Below are 15,853 nucleotides of genomic sequence, written 5' to 3'. Positions count from 1 at the left end.
AACTCAATGGACATGAGTCTGAGCAACTCCGAGGATAGTAAAGGAGAGGGAAGTCTGGCATGCTGCAGTCCATGGGGTCGCAAAGGTCAGACATGACTTAGCGACTGAACAGACTTTAGTGACTGAACTTACATTTTGATATATCAGCCCTAACAAGAAAATACAGAAAATCCTAACAAATGTTGAATTTAAGAGGCAAATGTATGGTATTAACTCCTTTCTTCAATTTCTCTGGATATCTAAAATGTTTAACACCATAGGGTAAAGCCTTAGAAATCTGTGAATATTCTGTTCTATAGTAACCATTCATTTAACAGGCACTGATGATACTATCTATTCAAATAAGGAGCTTTGTTTATCAACATCCAAAAAATAACTTGCAGGGATTTTGACTGGGATCATATTGAATCTATAAACTAAGCTGAGGAGAACTGACCACTTCACGATATTGAATCATCCTAATGTACTATGTCACTTCAGTCGTGTCTGACTCTTTGCAACCCCATGGACCTTAGCCCACCAGGCTCCTCAGTCCATAGGGTTCTTCAAGCAAGAATACTGGAGTGGGATGCCATCTCCTTCTCCTATCCATGTATTAAACATTGTGCTGTGAGATGTCATGGGAAGACACAGAGGGGGAGCACAAATGCAAAACAAAGATTCAGATGAACTAACATATATGGTGATTTACAAAAAGGATACACCAAAGGGAGAAAGGGAGTGAGGTAATTCCAAGCAGAGGAAACAGCAAGTAAAGAGAGAACTACAGAGGTTTTGCTTTTTTGTTTTGAAATATAACTGACATAAAACACTACATTAGTTTCAGGTGTACTCGATTTTAAGCAGTTTTGTTTGTTTTTTAATGGTTCAAAGACAGGGTACTGAGGAGAGGGAGCAGTTGAGGAAGAAGCTGGAAACCTAAGTTCACATAGTGGAGCTAGATTCTGAAATGTTCATTATGCCAACCTAGACACAAGAGTTTATATGCATCGATCAAATAAAGCAGGAAGCTTTACCTGGGTCCTATGGATACATAAATGGGCATCAGTTCTAGTTCAGTCACTCAGTAGTAGCTGACTGTTTGCGACCCCATGGACTGCAGCACGCCAGGCCTCCCTGTCCACCACCAACTCCTAGAGTTTACCCAAACTCATGTCTGTTGAGTCGGTGATGCCATCCAACCATCTCATCCTCTGTCATCCCCTTCTCCTCCCACCTTCAATCTTTCCCAGCATCAGGGTCTTTTCAAATGAGTCAGCTCTTCATATCACATGGCCAAAGTATTGGAGTTTCAGCTTCAACATCAGTCCTTCCAATGAACACTCAGGACTGATCTCCTTTAGGATGGACTGGCTGGATCTCCCTGCAGTCCAAGGGACTCTCAAGAGTCTTCTCCATCACCACAGTTCAAAAGCATCAATTCTTCGGTGCTCAGTTTTCTTCATAGACCAACTCTCACATCCATACATGACCACTGGAAAAACCATAGCCTTGACTAGACGGACCTTTCTGGTAAAGTAATGTCTCTGCTTTTTAATATGCTGTCTAGGTTGGTCATAACTTTCCTTCCAAGGAGTAAGTGTCTTTTAATTTCGTGGCTGCAGTCACCATCTGCAGTGATTTTAGAGCCCAAAAAAATAAAAGTCTGCCACTGTTTTCCCATCTATTTGCCATGAAGTGATGGGACCAGATGCCATGATCTTAGTTTTCTGAATGTTGAGCTTTAAGCCAACTTTTTCACTCTCCTCTTTCACTTTCATCAAGAGGCTCTTTAGTTTGTCTTCACTTTCTGCCATAAGGGTGGTGTCATACACACTGCTGTATTTAAAGTGGATAACCAACAAAAGCCTATTGTATAGCACATGGTGCTCAGTCACTTCAACCATGTCCGACTCTTTGTGACCCCATGGACTCGCCAGGCTCCTCTGTCCATGGGATTCTCCAGGCAAGAATACTGGAATGGGCTGCCATTTCCTTCTCTGCTCAATCTTATGTGCCATCCTGGATGGGAGGGCGGTTTGGGGGAGAATGGATACATGTGTATGTATGGCTGAGTCACTTCACTGTTCACCTGAAACTATCACACATTGTTAATCAGCTATGATGACACCACCCTTATGGCAGAGAGTGAAGAAGAACTAAGGAGCCTCTTGATGAAAGTGAAAGAGGAGTGAAAAAGCTGGCTTAAAAAAAAAAAAGTTGGCTTAAAGCTCAACATTCAGAAAACTAAGGTCATGGCATCCGGTCCTATCACTTCATGACAAATAGATGGGGAAACAGTGGCTGACTTTATTTTTAGGAGCTCTAAAATCACTGCAGATGGTGACCGCAGCCATGAAACTAAAAGATGCTTACTCCTTGGAAGGAAAGTTATGACCAACCTAGACAGCATATTAAAAAGCAGAGACATTACTTTGTCAACAAAGGTCCATCTAGTCAAGGCTATGCTTTTTCCGGTAGTCATGTATGGATGTGAGAGTTGGACTATAAAGAAAGCTGAGCACCGAAGAATTGATGCTTTTGAACTGTGGTGTTGGAGAAGACTCTTGAGAGTCCCTTGGATTGCAAGGAGATCCAACCAGTCCCTCCTAAAGGAGATCAGTCCTGAGTGTTGATTGGAAGGACTGATGTTGAAGCTGAAACTCCAATACTTTGGCCATGTGATATGAAGAGCTGACTCATTTGAAAAGACCCTGAGGCTGGGGAAGATTGAGCGCAGGAGAAGGGGATGACAGAGGATGAGATGGTTGGATGGCATCACCGACTCAACAGACATGAGTTTGTATAGACTCCAGAAGTTGGTGATGGACAGGGAGGCCTGGCGTGCTGCAGTCCATGGGGTCGCAAAGGGTGGGACACGACTGAGCGACTGAACTGGAACTGAACCCCAACACAAAATGTTTTTGGTGTTAAAAAAAATTAAATTTAAGAAAAAAGGGATTTCAATGACCCTCCCACCTCATAATTACAGGTAAAATTCTAATATGGGTATTCACTTTTTTTTCTGGGAAGAAAAATATAACTTTTATCAGATTTCTATGGGGTCCAAAAAGTATAGAAAGCACTACTGTAGGCAATAATAAATCATCCCAGGAACATATATCACATGAAAATTATCAAAAAGGGACAAATTAGTGATTTTAAATTCCTCTTGTTACTCATGCTGAAAATGACTCATCATTTACTAGAAAGTAATATCATTCAAGAAAGCAGAAACTATGATAATAGAAGTGATAGTCTGGTGTGAGAAAAACAACCATATTCATACATTGACAGTACACTTTCTTTGACCAAGCACTTCCATTCCATGAATTTATCCCTACATATGCTCACACATGCACAAACACATATCCATAAGGTTATTCAATGGAGTACTGTGTTTAATAACAAAAGACTGGAAACTACCCATGTCTATGAATTAGAGAACTAGTTAACACGAAATACCCATACAATACATATTAAGCAACTATTATAAAGAAGGTAGTTCTATTCAGAATCTCCAAGATATATTGTTAAGTGAAAAACAGTACAAAGCAGTGCACAGACTACTACCATGGATGTGAGAATCAACAAAAAAGGCGCACACACACACATCTGCAGTAAATACACGTGCTACGTGCTGCGCTTAGTCCCTCAGTCAGCTCTGACTCTGACCCCACGGACTGTAGCCTGCCAGGAACCTCTGTCCAGGGGGATTCTCCAGGCAAGAAAGCTGGAGTGGGTTGCCATGCTCTCCTGCAGGGTATCTTCCCAACCCAGGGATCAAAACCCAGGTCTCCCAGACTGCAGGCGGAGTCCCTACCACCTGAGCCACCAGGGAAGCCCGTGAATACTAAAATGGATGGCCTATTCCTTCTCCAGGGGATCTTCCCAACCTAGAATCGAGCCAGGGTCCTCTGCATTGCAGGCAGTTTCTTTACCAGCTGAGCTACCAGGGAAGCCCCACATTTTCTATATATATAACACAAATTATCACTGGAAAAATTCGCAACAAACTGATAACTATAGTTACTGGATAGATGAAAGAGGCTTGGAGGACAGCCACAAGGAAGAGATAGATCACTGTATATCCTCTTACACTCTTCACTTTTTTTGGTAATGAGGCTAGTGGTAAAGGACCCACCTGCCAATGCAGGAGACATAAGAGATATGGGTTCGATCCCTGCGTTGGGAAGATCCCCTGGAGAAGGACATGGCAACCCACTCCAGTATTCTTGCCTGGAGAACCCCACAGACAAAGGAGCCTGGCAGGCTACAGGCCACAGGTTCACCAAGAGTCTGACGCGACTGAAGTGACTTAGCACACATGCAGTATAAAAGTATGAATGAACAAATGCCTAAAGATAAAATAACTTATAAAAGAAATTACTAAGTAGGGTTATGAACATAGGCAATGAACTGGAAATGAACATTCTGGGCACAAAACTGTTGTAAAAAACACAGCTGCAAATGAGCATTGTGGGTAGAAAATGTGGGTGGTAAAAAGAAAAACTATAATTTGAGAACATGACACACATGAGGGAGGAACCTAGCTACTCATTTGAGATGTGGCATGTTTGGATAAAAAATATCTACCAAGAGGGAATTCCCCAGTGGTCCAGTGGTTAGGACTCTACATTTCTCTTGCAGAGGCCTCACGTTCAATCCCTGGTCAGGAAACTAAGATCCCACAAGCCTCACAGCATGACCAAATAATTTAATTAATTTCTAAAATATCTACCAAAAGATATTCTGTCAAATACTAGATTTAAAAGCTGAAATCATTGTTACTAAAACAGAAGTACAACAAAGTCCCAGGTGGTAATCAATTTTGAACAAAGCTACATATAACAACCTCAAGACCACAGAATAATATGATCACTTACTTCCTGATGGAAGATCTTCCTATTTTAGACTTTTCTGGCTATGTAAACTTATAATTTTAGCTCTCTCATGAAGACAGTGAACAAAAAAGCTCTCCAAAGTTACACTGAAATGTTGATGGGTTTTGGGGGGTTTTTTTAAGGTGGAGAAAAGAATACTACACAGGTTTTCAAGTGACCTGTATTCTTCCACTGTGTGACTTCGAACAAAGTTAATCTCTTCAATCCTGCTTCTTTAAGAGTCTAGATCTTATGACCTCTAAAGTTAAATAATTCTAAAATTTCAAGATTATACAGACAGCAGGTAAGAATTTTCCAGTTTCTTTTCAACTCAGTTTTAAATTTAGCTTAACAACTAAACTGAATATAAAAACATTTAACAAAATACACAATCATTACCAAAGGCAGAATCCTAAACAGATGGTCCTGAATATTTCTAATTTGTCAACAGCAAGATAAAGTGAAAAGCTTAAGGTTTTGAGTGCCTCCTGATTTTGGCACAGTGATTCCGCTTCTGCTTTTATTACCCACACTGGCCTACAAGCCTAACTAGTTCCTCAGTCACTGGGGCATTTGTGGTGTTTTTACCCTATGACACATACTGTCTTAGTTTGGTCTTCCCCTTCAAACAAATCAGTCTGAATTTCAAAAATACACTGGTTATTAAGGATATAATTACTGAGTTAAAAAGTAAAGTTTAAAAAAATTTCACCAATGAAACATAAGTCCGTTATTTTTTATGTGAATCTCCCCTTTATAAAGGTTCAGTATAGTTACATAAAATTGCTTTTATTACAGCTAAAACTAAAGCTTATTAATTTCTTACCACAAAGGCAAACTCATCAGAGCTTTCTAAACAGTCAAATTCATTTTCTTAGGCATACTCATGGACAACAATCTACATTTTTCGTTGGGAAAATCAATTGCTTAACCAATTACTAGCTGCACTAAATGCAGCAAATATATATATTTGTGACTCAGGTTAGGTGAAGCCTTTTTAAGATACAACACCAGAAGCACAATCAACCCAAGAAAAAATGGACAAACTGGACATCATCAAAATTACAACGTTTTTGCGCTTCAATAAAACCATCTTTAAAGTGAAAAGACAGGGCTTCCTTGGTGGCTGACCGGTAAAGAATTTGCCTGCCAATGCAGGAGACACGGGTTTGATCCCTGATTCAGAGGGATCACACATGCGACAGAGCAACTAACCTCATGTACCACAACTACTGAGCCCATGTGCTGCAACTACTGAGACCCGTGCACTCTAGAGCCTGTGCTGCACAACAAAAGAAGCCACCACAACGAGAAACCTGAGCACAGCAACCACACGAGCCCCCCGCCCCCCACCAGCCCCTGCAACTAGAGAAAGCCCTCTCAGTAAGGAAGACCCAGAAAGCCAAAAATAAATAGAAGTATTAAAAGAAAAAAAAAGAAAATGAAAAGACAATCCACATAATTAGAAAAAAATTCTGCAGACCATGTAACTGATAAGGGACTAGCATTTAGAATATATAAAGAACTCTCACAGCTCAATATTAAAAAGACAACCAATATTTTAAGTGGACAATAGCTGCTTCTCTAAAGATATACAAATGGTTAGTAACGACATGAAAAGACGCTAAGCATCATTAGGAAAATGCAAATCAAAACACAAAGGGAAAACACTTCATACAGGGTTGGTGAGAATGTGGAGAAATTGGAACCCTCATATACTGTTGGTAGGAATGAATATAAAATAGTTCAGCCTCTTAGGAAACCAGGTCAGAATTTCCCTAAATTCTAAGAATACAATTACCATAATACCCAGCAATTCTAATTCTAGGTACATTCCCAAGAGAACCAAAAGCATTATATCCACACAAAAACTTGTACACGAATGGTCATAGCAGTATTATTTGCTATAATCAAGAAGTGAAAACAACCAGATACTTTATTTACTAGGTTACCTCTTTATTATAAACAACAGAAATCAGAAAAAGCCAGGTAGAAGATATGCACAAGGTAATGAATGGAGGAAGGGTCTCAGAGTTCTCAGAGCCCACCAGTTTTCTTGAGAATCTTCATGTGGTCACCAATCCGGAAGCTCTCCAAACCATGAGCCATGTTCTTTCAGAGTATTTATGAAGGCTTCCTAACCTGGGCATGTTTGACTAAATAACTGGCAATTAATTCAACCTCCAACCCCCCTCCCCTCCTAGAGGGTGGAACTGGAAAGTTCTAATCCTCTTAACATGTGTGGATTCCCTTCACCCTTAGGTGCTTTCCAAAAGTCACCTCATTAACATAAACTCGATTTAAGGGGTTTTAAGTGATTTAAGGGGTTTGTTGGGCTTCCCTGGTGGCTCAGAGGTTAAAGCGCCTGCCTGCAATGCGGGAGACCTGGGTTCGATCCCTGGGTCGGGAAGATTCCCTGGAGAAGGAAACGGCAACCCACTCCAGTATTCTTGCCTGGAGAATCCCATGGACAGATAGCCTGGTGGGCTACAGTCCATGGGATCTCAAAGAGTCGGACACGACTGAGTGACTTCACTTTCTTTCACTTTCAAGGGGTTTGTCATGAATATCAAAACACCTTTATCACTCGAATCACTTAGAAAATTCCAAGAGTTTTAGGAGTTCTATGCCAGAAACCTGACAAAGACAAAACACATGCTTCTTACTATAAATCACATGGGGGATGGGGGAGTACTGAATTGACATAGCATGATTTCTTGGATATATTGTTAGGAAAAAATAAGGGTCCCACACACACAAATGAGAATATATTAACCTTAAGAACTTTTGTGCAGTAAAAGACACAATCAACAGAGTGAAAAGGCAACCTATAGAATGGAAGAAAACATCTGCAAATCCAATAGCGGTTAATATTCAGAATAAATGAAGAACTCCTACAACTCAACAACAAAAATCAAATTACCCAAGCTTCCCTGGTGGTTCAGTGGTAAAGAATCTGCCTGCCAATGCAGAAGACACAAGTTTGATCCCTGGTCTGGGAAGATCCTGTTGCCATAGAGCAACTAAGCCCCTATGCCACAACTATCGAGCCTGTGCTCCAGAGCCCGGGAATCACAACGACTGAGCCCTTGCACCGCCACTACTAAAGCCCGCAACTCCTAGACGACTCAGCAACAAGAGCGGCCACAGCAATGACTAGCCCATGCCCTACGACTAGAAAGCAGCGCCCGAAGGCCACAACTAGAGAAAAGACCCAGTACAGCCAAAAAATAAATAAAATTATTGTTTTAAAAAACAAGTTTTTTATAGTATACCTCTTTTGTAAGAAAAAGAAAATAAGGATACAGACATAAACATACCATACTTTGGTTGAGTAAGAAAGGAATAGACAGCTCAGAAACAGAAGCAAGATTTACATACTCTTTCAATATTGTATCAAGTTTTAAGCCATGTAAATATTTACTATATTAAAAAGTAAAGAAAAAGAAAAAAAAAAAAGTAAAGAAAAAAACACACCCAATCATTAACAAAAAGCAAAAAGTCTGACTTAATAGTCAAAACTAATCAAATTGCTCAAATAAACAAAAAAGTGTCATTTCAAGTAACTTTTGAACACAGTTCTTTTTTTTGGTGGGGGCAGGGGGAGGGTGGCTGTGCTGGGTCTCCCCTCCTGCCGGCAGGCTGTCTTTAGTTGCAGTGATGGGGTAGTGGTGAGCTACTCTCTAGCTGTGGTGCGCAGGCTTCTCATTGCAGTGGCTTCTCTGGTTGCAGAGCACGGGCTCTAGAGCACATGGACTTAGTTGCCCACAGCATGTGGAATCTTTCCAGCCCAGGGATTGAGCCAGTGTCCCCAGTACTGGCAGAAGGATTCTTAACCACTGGACTACCAGGGAAGTCCTCTAACTGTTCATTTTTAGTGGAATACGATCTAAGGAAAAAGGACTGAAAAGAAATCAACTGCACTCAGTTGAATCTACTTTCCTTGTAACAAATCCCAATAACAATGTTCACTTTAAACTGGAATTTAAAATACTAATACAAACAGTTTTTGAAAACATGTTTTCTATCTGTCCAATGAAGGGAGCCCAGAACACAGACACTCTAGTAACAGTGTATATGTTACCAACCACCCAAATCTGAAAATTTATGAATATCATTTTCTATCAAAAGAAAATAAGACTTTTTGGAGAAACAGAAAAACATAAAAAAAACAGGAAAACACAGAAAGACGTGGGTTATTTTGTTTTGCTAAAAAACCAAGAAAAAAGCTCTCCAAGATTAATTAGGTTCAGCCAAAAGGGAATTCCTTTTGAAGAGGGAATTCCCTGGTGAACACAGAGCTTCCACTGCAGGGGGCATGGGTTCTACCCCTGATCCAGGAATAAGTCACGTGGCATGACAAAAAAAAAAAAAACCATGGGGTGGGGTGGGAATACAAGAACCAGCTTAAAGAGGGACTCACACTAGCCAAGTCTGCAACAACTTAAGCATGGAAAACAGTAACAACTACAACTGACTAACACATCAAAAAAAAAAAAAAACAGTAATACTCCAAAAATCAGGAGAAAACAAAACTAGTAGACTAGACTTAAAGAAAAGTTAGTCATTAAAGAAAGAAAGGCCATAGAAACAACTGACCAACCAAAGACTAAAGAGGGCTTCCCTGGTGGCTCAGTGGAAAAGAAATCTGCCTGTCAATGCAAGAGACACAGGTTTGTTTTTTTTTTTTTCCATTTATTTTTATTAGTTGGTTTTGATCCCTGATCTGGGAAGATCCCACAGGCCTCAGAGCAACTAAGTCCGCGTGCCACAACTATCGAGCCTGTGCTCAAGAGCCCAGGAGCCGCAACTAGAAAAAAGCTCACTCAGCAACAAAGACCCAGCACAGTCAAAAATGAATAAATTTTTTTAAGTTTAAAAAAATCATAAAGACTAAATAAATATGACAATTAAATACAACGTTCAATTCTAGACTGGAACCTAAATTACAGAGGAAAAAACTCTGCAAGGGATGTCATTGAGACAACTGGAGAAACTGTAATATGAAATCTGAGTATCAGATATCGTACCTACATTAAGTCCATCAGTTCAGTTCAGTCACTCAGTCATATCCGACTCTTCGCGACTTCATGGACTGCAGAACACCAGGCTTCCCTGTCCATCCCCAATTCCCAGAGCTTGCTCAAAACTCAAGTCTGTAGAATCTGTTAATATTCTGGGTATTAAAGAGAATGGTGTCCTTAAGGGAAAGATGCATGGTAGCTATCAAGAACTCCAGATGTTTCAGGAAAAAACACACAGAATAGGGGGAATTCCCTGCCAGTCAGCTGAAACTACTGAGCCCAAGGGCTGCAACTATCAAAGCCCGCATGCCTAGAGCCTGTGCTGTGCAAGAAGAAAAGGCACCGCAGTGAGAAGCCTGTGCAGATGACTAGGAAGTAGCCCCTGCTTGCCACGACTAGAGAAAGTCCACGCACAGCAACAAAGACCCAGATCATCAAAAACCATAAATAAATAAAATTTTAAAAACTATAAAGGAGGGGGAAGCACTTTTTTTTTTTTAACAGAAAACAGCCAAGAAATAACAGAGCCGTGGGGAGAATTTTTGTAGAAAGTTCACTTATTCAATTTTTATAACTCCAAATTAAATGACTAGGCCAACAATCATCAACCATTAGGTGACAGGGGAAAATGTACCTTTTCAATGAAGAAATTCAATGGACACCACACTAAACAAGTAAATTTAGCATTGTAAACAGTGGGGCAAACATCTGGAAATACTCACCACCTTATTAATAGATCACTAGAAACAGGAGAACCAGAATTCTGTCTTTCCTGATGCATGCAATGTAAATTACATACTACCATCTATGAAGTATTTGCGCCAAAAATACTGACCCAAATTTAATTAAATCTCTCTAGATCTAACTTTCAATTTATAGGAAATTTAAAAATAGAGAAACAAGTTAAATGACATTTTAAGCATTCAATTAGAAAATCCCAAATACAGCATATTCTTTAGAAGTCCATGCCAGAGACAACGTTAACTGAAAGTGAAAGTGAAGTCGCTCAGTCGTGTCCAACTCTGTAGCCCGCCAGGCTCCTCTGTCCATGGGATTCTCCAGGCAAGAATACTGGAGTGGGCTGCCATTTCCTTCTCCAGGGGATCTTCCCAACCCAGGGTTTACGTTAACTGACTAAAGCATAATAAAGGGAACTGTTTTTATATAGTTTCAACTGGAGGCTGGTTTACAATAAAAATATATAAAGTGTAGAAAAATGGCATTAGTTTAAAGAGGTATTTAGGGAACAAATAGCATGATATCAGCATTTAATTTCAACTGGTTGTTGAAGGGAGAGGTATGCTGAGAGTTAAAGCAAAATGGTCAAAATGTTAGTAACAGATAAATCTAAATGAAAGGCAATAGGTGTTCACTGCATTCTTCTTTCAGCTTTTCTGGATGTTTGCAATTTATCCTAACACACAAAGAAAAACAGTTACCAGAATATCCTACACACAAATAAAGGGAAATTGCTCCTTAACCGAATCTTACTAGTGGGGAAAGTAAAAAGAGCAGGTGGCTATATAACAAAGTCAGCCTTAAAGCACAGCTGTGCATCTGTCAACCCACCCAAGGACCCGCTCGAAAGGTAAGGCATAGTGTCAGGTGCTAGGGTAACAGAAGGCAGTCACACAGACCTTAGGTTAACCAGAGGCACAGTTGAAGATAAACAAATATTCACTGAAGACCTCACCTGTCCCTTCACTGGGACAAGATGTAGCTGGACTTTGAGAAATGGACAGGATATGCAGTATGAAAGGAGGGGGATGGGCAAACACGTCACCAGTAGGGGCAAAGGAGCAGAAATAAACCCAGTCTGTGTGAAGTACAGATCTCAGGAGAGTCATGATGAGGATTTTTGTAGAAAAACCATTCACTCAATTTTTATAATGCTTTAGGCTTTATGAGCACAAAAAAAATATACGCACTGTAGCATCTGCCTTCTAAGAGCTGACAAAGTAGTGGAGAAGTTATGCTCCAATCAAAATACATTAAATAGGACTTCTCTGGTGGTCCAGTGGTTGGGAATCCGCCTGCCAATTCAGGGGGCCTGGGTTCCATCCCTGGTCCCAGAAGATGCTACACGCCATGAGACAACTGAGCCCTGTGCCACAGCTGAAGCCTGCGCAGCCTAGAGCCCACTGCTTTGCAAACCACAGCTGGAGAAAACCCATGTGCCCAGAGCAGCCAAAAATAACTGGATAAAGTTAAAGTTAAAAAATACATTAAGAGGTATACACAAAACTCTTTCATTAAACACAGGGAAGGGAGTACTTACTTTACCAGAGGAATAAGATTGATCCAATCTTTGTTTCCAACAAAGACATTTGAGTTAATTTTTAAAAAGTAAAAATGGGGAAGGTAGAAATGGACCAAATGGATGAAGGGGATCAAAATATACAAATTTCCAATTCTAAAGTAAGTTAAACATAGCAACTACAGTTAACACTATATTGCATATTGAAATTTTCTAAATGAGTAGATCTTCAAAGTTCTCATAACAAAAAAAAGGATAACTGTATGGTGATGGACTCATTGTGATCATTCTGCAATATATACTAATAGAAAAGCATTACTGTACTTATGTACACCTAAAACTAACAACTCAATTAGAAAAAAAAAAAAAAGGACTTCATCAAATTCAAGTCACAAAAGAAAAACGCCAAAATTTACTGAATGCTATGTACTTTTTTTACCTTGGAGATAAGTACTATAACTAACATTTTTAAACTGAAGTTCAGCATGTAAGTGACCAAATGTAAAAAAGCTAGGTAGTGGAGAGACTAACCAGTAGACAGACCTTCAAACCTAGGTCTATCTACTGCTAAAACCCATAGCCTTTCCAATAAATACTACCTAGATCTTAGAAAATTACAAGCACTCAAATTATGATTATAAGATGCAAAACAAACATTATAAAGTCAGTCACTACTAAAAAATACTAAAATGTTCTAAGGCCAGAAAGGATGAGAGTAAAAATATTTTCCAATACAATGCATATATGAGTATCAGAGAAATTTTCACTAATCTAAAAGAAAAAAAACAATCTCTCAAAAGCAGAAGTTACAACACAAATAAAATCCTGGACTAAAAAAAAAAAAAAAATCCTGGACTAATGTTTGGCAGAAAACTAGGACAATTGGAATCTTAAAAAACAAATCTGGAATGCTTAAAAGACTGGTGAGCTGGACAACTAAATATACTTTGATAATGAAGATTTCTAACCTGCGGGCTCTAATTACTACTACTTTAATGTAAAAGTCCCCTTTTCTGCTAAGCAACCTCAAAAGGATAACATAAATACATTCTTAGGTGAAAAGCTTTCACTAATATCTTTGTCAATATATTTGTGACAGTTATAAAACTTTACGTTGCCTTACTTTCTTATTCTGAAATATGAAATAGTTTCAGCAACAATTAACATTTTTCCCTAAGTAGTGTGAAAAGTATACAGAACTTGTTACTTAGCATACAAGAGCTCTGAATAAGCACCTTAAATGGTTACTAAAGGTGTAATTAAAGCCTTAGGTCAGGGTAAAATTGATGGCAATACCTGCGTTTTAATATTTTTCACCAACCAAAGAATGCAAGTTAAGCCATCAACTTCAGAGATAAGGATTTATCTTTTTCCTAAAGCACTGTGATTTAAGGCCAACCTTCTACTAAAATTCCTCCTCCAAATACCAAAAGTTAAAAATTTTTCTCTAAACTTCAAGAAAAAGGCCAAATACAGAACGTAAGGCCTCAACATAAATGCAAATCGATACAGTATTTTGTCTTCTTCTAGGCAAGGAAACCAATTAAAAAGTGCAAAAGTACTTTATGGTAATAAGAGAGGCCAAATGCAATTAAGATTAGAGGGGAAAAAATGCCATCGGGGAACAATGAACACGTTTCTGTTTAACTAAAAGTTTTTGTTTGAACTAAATAAGTCTACCTCTGCATCACATTCACAGGCAAAAATACTGCGTGCACTAATCTCCAGAGGGTACTTAAAAGTCCACTCAGGCTTCGTAAGAGGTACTCCTCACAGGCTTTTTGTTCATATTCTAGTCTTCCAAAGTTCCCGTAACACTCAACATAATGTCATCTGAGTAGAAAATACTTCAAATCATTCATGACAGGTTTTCTAGAAATAATCCATGTTTTTCTGATTTGATTTAAACAGGTCCAATTACCGAATTCCCTATCGACCCGCCTCCTTCTCCTTTCTCCGGAAGAACCACCAATTACAAGGGTTTACATGGACATATCAACAGTTTTTACATTTCCTCAAAAAAAAAAAAAAAAAGCCTTCTCTAATCCTAAGTATCTAACTGCCAGAACTCAAAATCAGAAATATGCAGGGAGTTACTAACGGCCACTTGCAGAGAGCACGATCTAAACCAAACAAAACAGTAATAAAGCTATTCCAAAGGAGCAGGAGCAGAGGTTTTTTGCCTACCTAGCTGTGGATTTATACCTGTTAAAATTACAGACTTCAGGTCACGATAAAAACGAGGCTAAACCTTCGCCGTTTCACAGGTTTCTATTAACTAACTTCCCATGACCTCTTCAACCAACCACTCAAACCATTCAACTCTCGGCCCAACCCCTTCCACTCCCGCCCCCAATTTCAGTTTTAAGGCGCTTCACTCCTCCAAACTTCTGTGTTCCTCGCGGCCTACCCTACCTACGTCTTCGCGTCGCCACAGGTCCCAAGTCAGGGCCTTAGCCTTGCCGTGTCCGCCATTCCCGGTATGCCTCAAGCTGCTAGCCCCCTCCCGTAAGGCCCAAACCCGCCTCAAAGAGCTCTCGGGAGGTCGATCCTCCCAACTCTTCCAACTCGTCCACAGGCACCCCTGAGGTCCCCAAAGCACGCAACGGCCGAGCATGAAAATGGCGGAGTGCGGCCGCCTGCGGCAGGTGAGCGGTCCCATGCCGCCGCCGCACTCACCCTCAGGCGCTGATCAGAGGTCCTAATGACTGGCGAGCGATATGTTCGTCTTCACAGTCAGGAATGTCTCTCCCGTCGGGGCCCCCCCCTCCTCCCCTCTCAATCCCACTCCTCCAAAAGAGCAGCCGCCATCTTCCCCTATGAGCCACCGAGCGCACGTCCGTGTGTCATCACGCACCGGCGTACGCCTCTACGTCACGCGCGCCCGGGCCGAAGGACTCCGTAGGGTAACTCTGCGCATGTGTTTAGCTGAGAGGCGGGGCCTGACCGGAACTTCACGCGGCCTCTCGGAGCGACTTCTTTGTTACGGATGAGAAGAGGTCCTCGTTCCTTGGAGAGAAGGGATCAGGGGAGGTGGTGCCGCCTTACTGTTTTTCACCCTGTGAGCTACCCCTGGTGCTGTTAGAAATACCCCTATTTGGAAAATTTAAATGAGAAATTTGTTCGTGGGCTGTACTGCAGTTGCTAGTATGTTTATTCACCCGTGAAATTAGGGGTTCTGGCTGACAATATCTTGAGAATGTGAAGAAACGCACCGAGCTGAGTCAAGCACACCTTGACTTGTTTGTGCATTCCTAGTGTCTCTTAAGTATCTCCTTTCTAAATGAGAGTGGATACTGAGTTATAAAACTTGAGCCCTAGGGTACAACCAGTTTAGAAAAGGGTTTCCGCAGTGTCTATTAAAGTTAAGCATACACTCACCCTAAAACAGCAGTTCCCCTGCAAGAGAACTGAGTGCACGTGTCCACCAAAGGTTTACACGAGAATGTTCATAGCAGCTTTATTTGTAACAGGGCTTTCCTGGTGATTCAGACAGTAGAGAATCCGCCTGCATGCAGGAGACCTGAATTCAATCCCTGGGTCTGGAAGATCCCCTGGAGAAGGGAATGGCTACTTGTCCCAGTAGTCTTTCCTGGAGATTTCTTTGGACAGAGGAACCTGTGTACCAGTAAATAAATTGTGGTATAGTCATGCCATTGATAGGGACAGAGTAAAGGGACACGTGTGCTCAGTCACTCAGTGGTATGGGA

At 40.5% G+C, this 15,853-nt stretch overlaps 1 protein-coding gene across 7 annotated transcripts in view; it reads right to left on the bottom strand.

Annotated features, from left to right (window-relative positions):
• The window catches only part of WDR33 (WD repeat domain 33), a 116,461-nt gene extending 101,466 nt beyond the window's left edge, over nt 1–14,995 (bottom strand). For 3 of the 7 annotated variants that reach the window (XM_043488180.1, XM_043488182.1, XM_043488181.1), the window contains exon 1: nt 14,823–14,982. The gene's annotated coding sequence lies outside the window, so the exon portion shown is untranslated. Of the gene's footprint in view, nt 1–14,822 lie in introns of all 7 variants that reach the window. The other 4 variants (XM_043488184.1, XM_043488183.1, XM_043488179.1 and 1 more) reach the window with 3 other exon arrangements.
• Nucleotides 14,996–15,853: the final 858 nt, after the last annotated feature.

The sequence above is a fragment of the Cervus canadensis genome, chromosome 15 (assembly GCF_019320065.1).
Source record: "Cervus canadensis isolate Bull #8, Minnesota chromosome 15, ASM1932006v1, whole genome shotgun sequence".
Classification (NCBI taxonomy): Eukaryota; Metazoa; Chordata; class Mammalia; order Artiodactyla; family Cervidae; genus Cervus; species Cervus canadensis.
The sequence above is the reverse complement of the archived record's forward strand: the minus strand, read 5'-3'. Positions and strand labels throughout refer to the sequence as shown.